The sequence below is a fragment of the Tamandua tetradactyla genome, chromosome 20, assembly GCF_023851605.1.
Source record: "Tamandua tetradactyla isolate mTamTet1 chromosome 20, mTamTet1.pri, whole genome shotgun sequence".
In the NCBI taxonomy this organism is placed as follows: domain Eukaryota; kingdom Metazoa; phylum Chordata; class Mammalia; order Pilosa; family Myrmecophagidae; genus Tamandua; species Tamandua tetradactyla.
In genome coordinates this window covers 19,107,914-19,117,826 of record NC_135346.1, presented here as the reverse complement: position 1 = coordinate 19,117,826, position 9,913 = coordinate 19,107,914, and the positions used below count along the sequence as shown (strand labels likewise).

Sequence of the window (9,913 nt, the reverse complement as noted above, 5' to 3'; positions counted from 1 at the left end):
GGAGCTGAAAGACTGAAGGAGGAAATGGAAAAATCAAGAAGAGATTTGGGGGAGGTGGGTGTCTCCTATGTAGAAATGTCAAGAGTCAGAACTGGAAGTGAGGGAGGTAGCGGGGGTGGAGGGTGGAGGGAAGAAGATAGGATGTTTCTAGGCTGCCAGAATCCGGATGGGGATGTAGCTCTGGGGCCCTGGCACTTCCTGCCACCCCCAGTCTTGGGAATGAGTCACCAGAGGCAGGAGTGGGGGAGGCGTCACTCTCTGCCCACAGAGCAATGGGCTCTGCTCTCCAGAAAAGGGATGGTGGGAGATGGCAGGGGATCCAGAACTCCGCGGCCGAAAGGAGCTGGGAAAGAGGGGAGAGAGAAGGAGCTCCTCAGGCTCCCTTCAGTTATTACAAGGCCAAGGAGGCAGGCCCCATCCTCTACCTTCTTTGCCAGCTTCATAGCCCTTCTGGCTATGTGTAATCAATCTGCAATTGATTGACTTCTGACTCTGCCAGTTCCAGACCAGGTTGCCAGCCTATAGGCTCTATCTAGTTTTCTCCAGAGGAGATGCTTTATATCCTCTGGTCACCACAGTAATGGGAGGACGAGGGACTTCACATTCCTTTTCCATTTGGCCAATCCTTTAAGTTCTCCTACTTTTAAAAGCCTTTCTTTCCACCCCTGAGCAACCTGTGCATGATTCTGTTGCAGCACTTGGGTGCACTGCACACTTTCTTTTCTTTTTTCTTTCTTTCTTTTTTTTTTTTAAGAATGACTGATCCCTCAGACTTTTAGCTCACATCCAACTTCCAGCCTTCTTTGCGTCCCTACAGCCCAGCCGAAGGTCAGGTATAAAAGTATGATTTGGTCTTGGCCCACAAATACTGCTTTTTCCTCTTTTCTCCTTCTCTTGCTGCTGTTTCTTGACTCTTCTTTATAGTTCCCATGTGATGGGTACCTACTATATGCCAGGGGTCATTTTTTTAGTGCAATTTTTTGAGATATGTTCACACCTTACAGTCCATCCAGAATATACAATCAATGGTTCACAGTATTGTTACATAGTTGTTTATTCATCACCAAAATCAGTTGTAGAATGTTTTCATTACTCAAAAACAGACAAACAAAAAACCCCAAAACATCCCATAACTCTTACCCCCCATTATTGCCCCTAGTAATGGTGACATACATAGATAAAATCAGCTTTTTTGAAATATTATATATATATATATATTATATACTGTATATATATGGAGAGAGAGAGCTTTATTGAGTTATCTGGTGGATTGAACTGTACACTCCAGCTTGGACATGTTCTTGGTTTTGATCTACACTCTGGTGGGTGTGGACTCATTCTAAATATGATCTCTTCAACATGTTTCTTCAATTAAGGTGTGACCCAACTGAAACAGATTGGGTTGATCTAGGTTACTGGAGTCCTTTATAAGCAGAGTGAAAGACAGAGGGAGAAGCCACAGGGAGCAGCCAGAAGATGGAAGTCAATGGAAGCAGGAGGAAAAAGGAGAAGACACGGCCACAAACATTGTCACCTAATGGTAAAGCAAAGGAACTCCAAAGATTGTCAGCCAGCCAGAAGACACCGACTCCAGGAGGAAGCAAGCCTTCTAGCCTCTGAAAACATGAGCCAATAAATTCCTGTTCTTAAAAAAGGAAAAGAAAAGTCAATTGTGATGATTAACGCACAGCTATATGATGATATTGTGAACGATTGATTGTACGCTTTGGATAATTACATGGTGTGCCGGTTTAAAAGCATTTATGTATCCTAGAAAAGCCATGTTTTAATCCTAATCAATCTTGTGGGAGCAATGGTTTCTTCTAATCCCTATTCAGTGCTATAGGCTGGAAAGTTGATTAGGTTATCTCCAGGGAGATGTGACTCAATCAATTGGGGGTATTAAACTTTATTAGATGGAGACGTGTCTCCACCCATTCTATGGGGGTCTTGATTTACTGGAATCCTATAAAAGAGGAGACATTTTGGAGAGACTTCCTTTTTGAGAATAAGGAGAGACAGAATGACGAGCTAACCACAGAGTCTATCAGCCAGCGACCTTTGGAGATGAAGAAGGAGAAGGATGCCAGGGAGCTTCAGGAAGCAAGAGACCTGGAGAGGAAGCTAGTAGACGTCGCCCTGCTCATCATATGCCTGTCCAGTGGAGAGAGGAACCCTGAACTTCATCGGCCTTCTTGAACCGAGGTATTTTTCCCTGGATGCCTTAAATTGGACATTTCTATAGACTTGCTTTTGGACATTTCCATGGCCTTAGAACTACAAACTTATAACTTATTAAATTCCCCTTTTTAAAAGCTGTTCAATTTCTGGTACATTACATTCTGGCAGCTATCAAACTAGAAAACATGGTATGTGAATATATAATATATAACAATATTTGTTTTTAAAAATTCCTGTTGTTAAGCCAACCCATTATATGGTATTTGTTTTAGCAGCTAAAAGAAACTAAAACAAGAGATAATCCATATACCCTATAATTCACTCATTTAAAGTCTACAATTTGATGTTTTTTAGTATATTCACAGAATTGTGCAACCATCACCACAGTCAATCCTAGAATATTTTCATCACCATATGAAGAAACACTGTATCCATTAGGAATCACTCCCCATTTTCCTCCAACTTCCCCAGCCCTAGGCAAGCACTAATCTATTTTCTGACTCTATATTTACCTATTCTGGACATTTCATATCAATGGAATCATATAATATGTGGGCTTTTGTTACTGGCTTCTTTTACTTTGCATAGTATTTTCAAGGTTCATTCTTGCTGTGCATGTATCAAAACTTAATTCCTTTTTATTAAAGAACAATTTTCCACTGTATGGATATACCACATTTTATTTAGCATTCATCAGTTGATGGATATTTGGGTAGTTTGTACCTTTTGGCTATTATGAATAATGCTGTCCATGTATATACAAGTTTTTGTAGGGGTATATGGTTTCAGTAATTTTAGGAGTGGAATTGCTGGGTCATATGGCAATTCTATGTTAAACCTTTTTTTAAATACATTTTTTAAACATTTTTTTTATTGTAAAATATACCGTAATACTGAAAAGTTATATATTTCAAAACACATTTTAAAAACAATTATAAGACAAACTTCAAAGTATGGTATAGGTTACAGTTCTACAATTTCAGGTATTTTTTTCTACTGCTCCAATACATTGGAGACTGTGTCAGTTAGATTCAGTTGTCAACTTGGCCAGGTGAGCATACCTAGTCTTGTTGCTGCAGACATAAGCCAATGGTACGTGAACCTCATCTGTTGCCAATTACATCTGCAGTCGGCTAGGAGGCGTGTCTGCTGCAATGAGTGACGTTTGACTTAATTGGCTGGTGCTTAAATGAGAGATCGCAACATAGCACAGCCTAGCAGCTCAGCATTCCTCATCTCAGCACTAGCAGCTCAGCCCAGGCCTTTGGAGATGGAGAAAGAAATCACCCCGGGGAAAGTTGTTGGAACCCAGGGGCCTGGAGAGAAGACCAGCAGAGACCACCCTGTGCCTTCCACGTAAGAAAGAGCCTCAGTGGAAAGTTAGCTGCCTTTCCTCTGAAGAACCAACAAAATAAATCCCCTTTTATTAAAAGCCAATCTGTCTCTGGTGTGTTGCGTTCCGGCAGCTAGCAAACTAGAACAGAGACTAAAAAGAAATATCAATATTGTGATTCAATAGTCATACTCGTTTGTTACAACCTATCTTCTCTATTACAACTCTGCCTTCTCATTTGATCCTTTTCTCAATCTTTAGGGATATTTGGGCAATGACCATTCTAACTCCTTCATGTTGAGAAGGGGTATTGACCTTTTGGAGTAGGGAGATGAGACTGGTTGATGTTCTTGGAGAGCCTGGAACCTCTGGGTTTCAGGGCTTCTCTAGCATAGGAACAATTGGAGGTTTTAGGTTTCTGTAAAATAACTGTGTTTAACCTTTCGAGGAACTACCAGACTGTTTTCCAAAGTGGCTGCACTATTTTACTTTCCCACTAGCAGTATATGAGGATTCCAATTTCTTCACATCCTCACCAACACTTATTATTATCTTTTTTATTATAACCGGGCTGGTTTGAATCTGTTGTGTACCCCCAGAAAAACATAACTTCTTTTAATCCAGTCTTGTTGGAGTAGACCTATTGTGAATGGGACCCTTTGATTAGGTTATTTCCATGGAGATGTTTTCCTGCCCATTCAGTGTGGGTCTTAATATGCTTGCTGGAGTCCTTTAAAGGAGAGATACTTTGTAGAGAGCTCAGAGCCAAGAGAAGCTAAGAGAGGGAGAAAACACCTATGGAGACATTTTGGTTCAAAGGACCAGTAGACATGGCTATGTGTCTTCCCATGTGACAGAGGAACTCCAGATGCCAGAAGCCTTTCCTCCAAGGAGGTATCCTCTTGTTGGTGGTTAATTTGGACATTTTCATAGCCTTAGAATTGTAACTTGTAACTTATTGAATTCCCTTTGTAAAAGCCAATCCATGTCTGGTATATTGCATCCCAGCAGTTTTAGCAAACCAAGATAATAACCATCCTAGAAGTATGAAATGGTATCTCATTGTGGTTTTGGTTTGCATTTCCCTGATGATTAATGATATTGGGCATCTTTTCATGTACTGATTGGCCATTTGCATATCTTTATAGAAATGTGTAGATCCTTTTCCAATTTTAAGTAGGTTGCTTGTCTTTTTATTATTGAATTGTAATAGTTCTTTATTCCAGGTACAAGTCCTTTGTTAGATATATGACTTCCAAATATTTTCTCCCATTCTGTGGGTTATCTTCTCACTTTCTTGATGGTATCCTTTGTAGCACAACATTTTGAAATTTTGATGAAATCTATCTTAACTTTTTTTTTTCTTTTTTGGTCACTTGTGCTTTTGGTATCATATTTAAGAAGGCTTTGCTTAACCCAAGATCTTAAAGACTTTCTTCTGTATTTTTTTCTAGGTTTTATAGTTCCTGCTTTTACATTTAAGCCTAGGATACTCTTTTGTTTTTTTTGGGGGGGGTGCATGGTCCAGGAATCGAACCCGGGTCTCCCACTTGGAAGGTGAGCATTCTATCACCGAACTACCCACGCACCCTATGATACATTTTTTGAATGTTTTTTTGTTGTTGTTGTGAAATATAACATATACAAAGAAAATAAAGAAAAAGCAATAATTTTCAGAGTACGCTTCAACAAGTAGTTACAGAACAGATTTCAGAGTTTGCTATGGGTTACCATTCCACTATTTCAAATTTTTCCTTCTAGCTACTCCAAAACACTAGAGGCTAGAAGGAAAAGCAGTATAGTGATTCAATAGTCATACTTGTTTGTTAAATCCTATTTTCTCTATTATACCTCCTCCTTCTCCTTTGATCTGTCTCCCAATCTACTGGGATCTTTAGGTAATGCCAGTTCTGACTATTTCATGCTGAGAAGGAGTGTTGATGCTAAAGGATAAGGTTATGTACTTGTTTGATAATCTTGGAGAAGCTGGTCCCTCTGGGTTTCAGGACTTATCTTGCCTATGGACCCTCTGGAAATTATAGGTTCCAGGAAAGCTAACTTAGGGCACGAAACTTTTATAGAGCATCAGTTGGAGCCCTAGGTGTTCTTAGGAGCTAATAGGCGTGAAGTTGGTTTAGCAAATAGTGGCAATCAGCACTATCTGACTGAAGCTTGCATAAGATTAGCCTCCAGAATAGCCTCTTGTCTCTATTTGATCTCTCTTAGCCACTGATATATATATTTTTACACTTCTTTCCCCCTTTTTTGGTAGGAAGGCATTGTCAATCCTACAGTGCCAGGGCCAGACTCATCCCTGGGAGTTATGCCCCATGTTATCAGACTTTCACCCCAAATGTCATATCCCACGTAGGGAGTAGGATAATGATTTTCCTTGCAGATTTGGATTGAGAGAGAGAGTCCACATCTGAGCCACAAAAGAGGTTTCCTGGAAGCAACTCTTAAGCCTCATCTTTATAGACAGTCTTAGCTTCTTCACTGCAGAAATAAGTTTCATAATGGCAAGCCTAAAAATCAAGGGCTTGGTCTGTTTTCTTGGGAGTCCCCAATGGTTGAAAGGGTACCTGGGGTTTCCTAGATGGGAAAGTTTAATAGTTTCATATATATATGAACTATTAGAAAAAATATATATTTTCTCCCTTTGGACCCTCAAGGGACTTTACAAATTTTTTTTTTTAAGTATTTTCTTTTATTCAATCTTGCAACACTTTTTAAGAATATGCTCTGAAGAAGGCCTTATCAGTGTCTTAGGTCCCACTTATTAACCAAACCCTTTAAAATAAAATCATGGACAGTTTTGAGTTAATAAACAACTTATTTTTCAAGAGCTCCTGATGGTATTAGGGGAAATGGCAAACAGAAAGGCAAGAACTGAATTCTAATTGAAAAAAGGCATTTCAGTTATAAAGACTGAGGAAAAGTCCTAAGTGGTAGAAAAATGCTATTTGTAGATAACTTATTTTATGCTAGGGTTGAACAATACAAATACTTCATAATTATCAGCCCACCATTGTCTGAGATGTGTCCAGATATTACATTAAGCTATACAGAATTACAAGGTCACATTTCTGTTCTGAACTCCAGGAGTTTGGGTTGTTTAAATGAGCTATCCAGACAGGTTGATTTAGATTGTGTGTTACAGAAAATGTAGGTTCTAGATATGATAAACCTCTCTGCCTTTGGTCTCATATAGTAGGTGAAGGTCTGAGCATATACACTATCACCTTTTACCCTGTATTCTGATTTACCTTAGTCCCAGTCAGATTGGCTTTGTTTGTTTTTTTGTTGTTGCTTTTTTTTAAATATCTCAATTGTATTTTTATACTCCCAGTTTATTTTGAAAACAACCTTTGCTGATATATATCCAAATGAATTTGAAATTGCAGTTATCTCAAAGTACACAGTAATTACCTATAAATGAAACACTGATAAAAGAACAACATGTTATTTAAGGACTTCAACATAATTGAATTCTCTTTTTTCAGCTCTTTAAACTATTTTTTCCATCTAAACCAATATATAATATTTGACATTTGGGTTATATGTGCATATAAAGCAGACACATTTGTCAAAGTAGCCTAAGATGAAACAGCATCCAGTGTCCTTTCTGGATAGAATTAAATTTCAGAGGCAAAGCGGTTCAAATGGGAGCAAAAAGTTGACTTTCCCATGAAATAAACTACCTAAACAAAAATTAAGAATGATGCTTAAGATGTATACCACACATCATTCTCTTTCCTATCCTTTTAACATGGAAGTATGCACCCTGGGTATGTGTGAATCAAAATACTTCTAATCAAGATTGGGAACTCTTGCGACCAGGGAGGTGTTTTGGCTTGCTAAAGCTGCTGTAAGATGATATACCAGAAATGGAACGTCTTTTAAAAGGAGAATTTATCAAGTTGCAAGTTTACGATTCTCAGGTCAGAAAAATGTCCAAAGTAAGTCATCTGGATGATACCTTGACGGTAGAAAGGCCAGTGGGTCTGGAAACCTCTGTCGGCTGGGAAGGCACATTGGGACATCTGCTAGCTTCCTTTCCTGGCTTCTTGCTTCAAAGTACTTCCCTATGGGCATTTTCTTTCTGCATCTCCAAATGTCTCTGGCTGTGTGGGCTTAAAAGAAAGCACTAAAGCTTTTTTCAAAATGGTTCCCTCTTTTTTTAAAAAATATTTTTATTGATAAAACTTAAACATATAAACATACATTCTTAACATACAAACATTCCATACATGGTATACAATCATTGACTCACAATATCATCACATAGTTGTATATTCATCACTATGATCACTCCAGAAAAAGAAATAAAAAAGAAAAAATAAAAAACTCATATATACTATACCCCTTGCCCCTCTCTCTCATTGACCACTAGCATTTCCAACTACCCAATTTATTTTAACTTTTGTCTCCCCTATTATTTGTTTATTTTTTACCCATATTTTTTATTTATCTGTCCATACCCTAGATAAAAGGAGCATCAGACACAAAGTTTTCACAACCACACAGTCACAATGTAAAAGCTGTATCATTAGAAGATCATCTTCAAGAAATAAGGCTACTGGAGCACAGCTCTACAGTTTCAGGTACTTCCCTCTAGCCACTCCAGTACACAAAATGGTTCCCTCTTAAAGGGCTCCAGTAAGTGACCCACCTTAAATGAGTAGAGAGGCATCTCCATGGAAACCACCTAATCAAAAGTTCCCACCCACAATTAGGTGTGTCACAGCTCCATGGAAACAACTTAATAAAAAAGATCCTTCCCTACAATATTGAAGGAAGATCAAAGAACATGGATTTTCTTGGGGACACATGGTTTCAAACTGGCAAAGGGGTATGTAATTCAATAAAAGGCCTTGGGGTAAAAAGAGAGATAGTATAGGTGAATAGAGGACATTTGTCCATCAGTTATACATATCAGCTAAAAAAAGAGGTAGATTATTTAAAAGCCTCAATGAGTTCAGGTACTGAAAGTGATGTTTTAATTATTTATTAAGCTCACAAGTAAGCAAATTAGAAGGCTAGCCTTCACTGGATAGTACCTTAAGTTTAAACACTGAAAAGAAATGATTGCTAAATACACACAAAACATTATATTTTGTGGTCCTTCTATTTTGTTTGTTCCACTATTTTCGTAATTGGGGCAACATAAAGGTACAATTTGTTTAAGAACATTTAATGTACCCAATAAACTGAATCAAAGATTTTTATTAATTATTCTGCAAAAACAACATTGATTTCTATGTACAGTTATTTTTTAAGAAACAGTAAGTCAATTTTTTTTGATAAAAAAGTTGTGGCCTTGAGCAATGAAACATTATATTTTTAACACACAAATTGACTGAAAAACATAGACCATCACTATAAAGATGTTAATCATTGTTGACCTTCAGCGATGAACGGATCTAGCTTTACTGTGATTTCTCCAAAAATGCTTTACAGCACCTAACACAGTGCTGGTACAGTCTCAAAGTTGGAGTCATTCCCATAATTGATTGAATCTTGGATAATAAGTTATTTTTGTGGATCATAGCTCCCAAGTAGTTCAATTTTTGCCTTGCAGTTTTTAACTTCACTACCTCTTCTATTCAAATCTCTCAGATTGATTTCATCCATACACAATATATAATCAAATGTGGCAAAGTCTTCTTTGGTAAACTGCCAGGTGACTTGTTTCATAGGAATATCATGCTTCTTCATGCAATTTAGCCATTGATAATCAGGAGGGTTTCCTATCTCATAATTGGATGTTGCGGCACTCCAATTTTATCTGAAATAGTTTAATCAGTTACAAGTGTTCTGAAAACTGCTTCTGCAATGGGTGAACAACAAATATTACCCAGACATACAAACAGGACTAATTTGGGTGAGTCCACCTTCATCTTCTCAGGCACAAAGAGAGGCACAGAGTGGCTTTATTTTTATCTCTGATTGAGACCTGATCTCTTTTTTGGTTAGTTTAAGTGTTATTATATATAACCATGCTAACTCTCAGGGCTGCAGCACACCATTTCTGGGCCTTAGGTATTGTGATGGTTAGGTTCTGGTGTTAACTTGGCTTTATGATTATGCAGGCACTGGCCTCACCATTCCTGCAAGGAGATTTTGTGGCTGGTTGATGTAAATCATCAGTCAGTTGATTCCCTCTGTGACTGATTCCATCTGCAAGCAACTAAGGCATGGCCCCCACAATGAGATAATCCAATCAGCTGAAGGCTTTTAAGGGAGAAGAGAGACTCTTTCACGGCTTCTTCAGCCAGCTAGCCTCTCCTTAGAGTTTGTCCAGAACCTTCATTGGAGTCACCAGCTTCACAGCCTACCCTACGGATTTTGGACTCTTCCATTCCCACTGTTGTGTGAGACACCTTTATAAATCTCATA

At 38.3% G+C, this 9,913-nt stretch overlaps 1 pseudogene; it reads right to left on the bottom strand.

Annotated features, from left to right (window-relative positions):
* Nucleotides 1-8,943: 8,943 nt before the first annotated feature.
* LOC143664464 (low molecular weight phosphotyrosine protein phosphatase pseudogene) lies at nucleotides 8,944-9,414 on the bottom strand (annotated as a pseudogene).
* Between the last annotated feature and the right edge of the window lie 499 nt (nucleotides 9,415-9,913).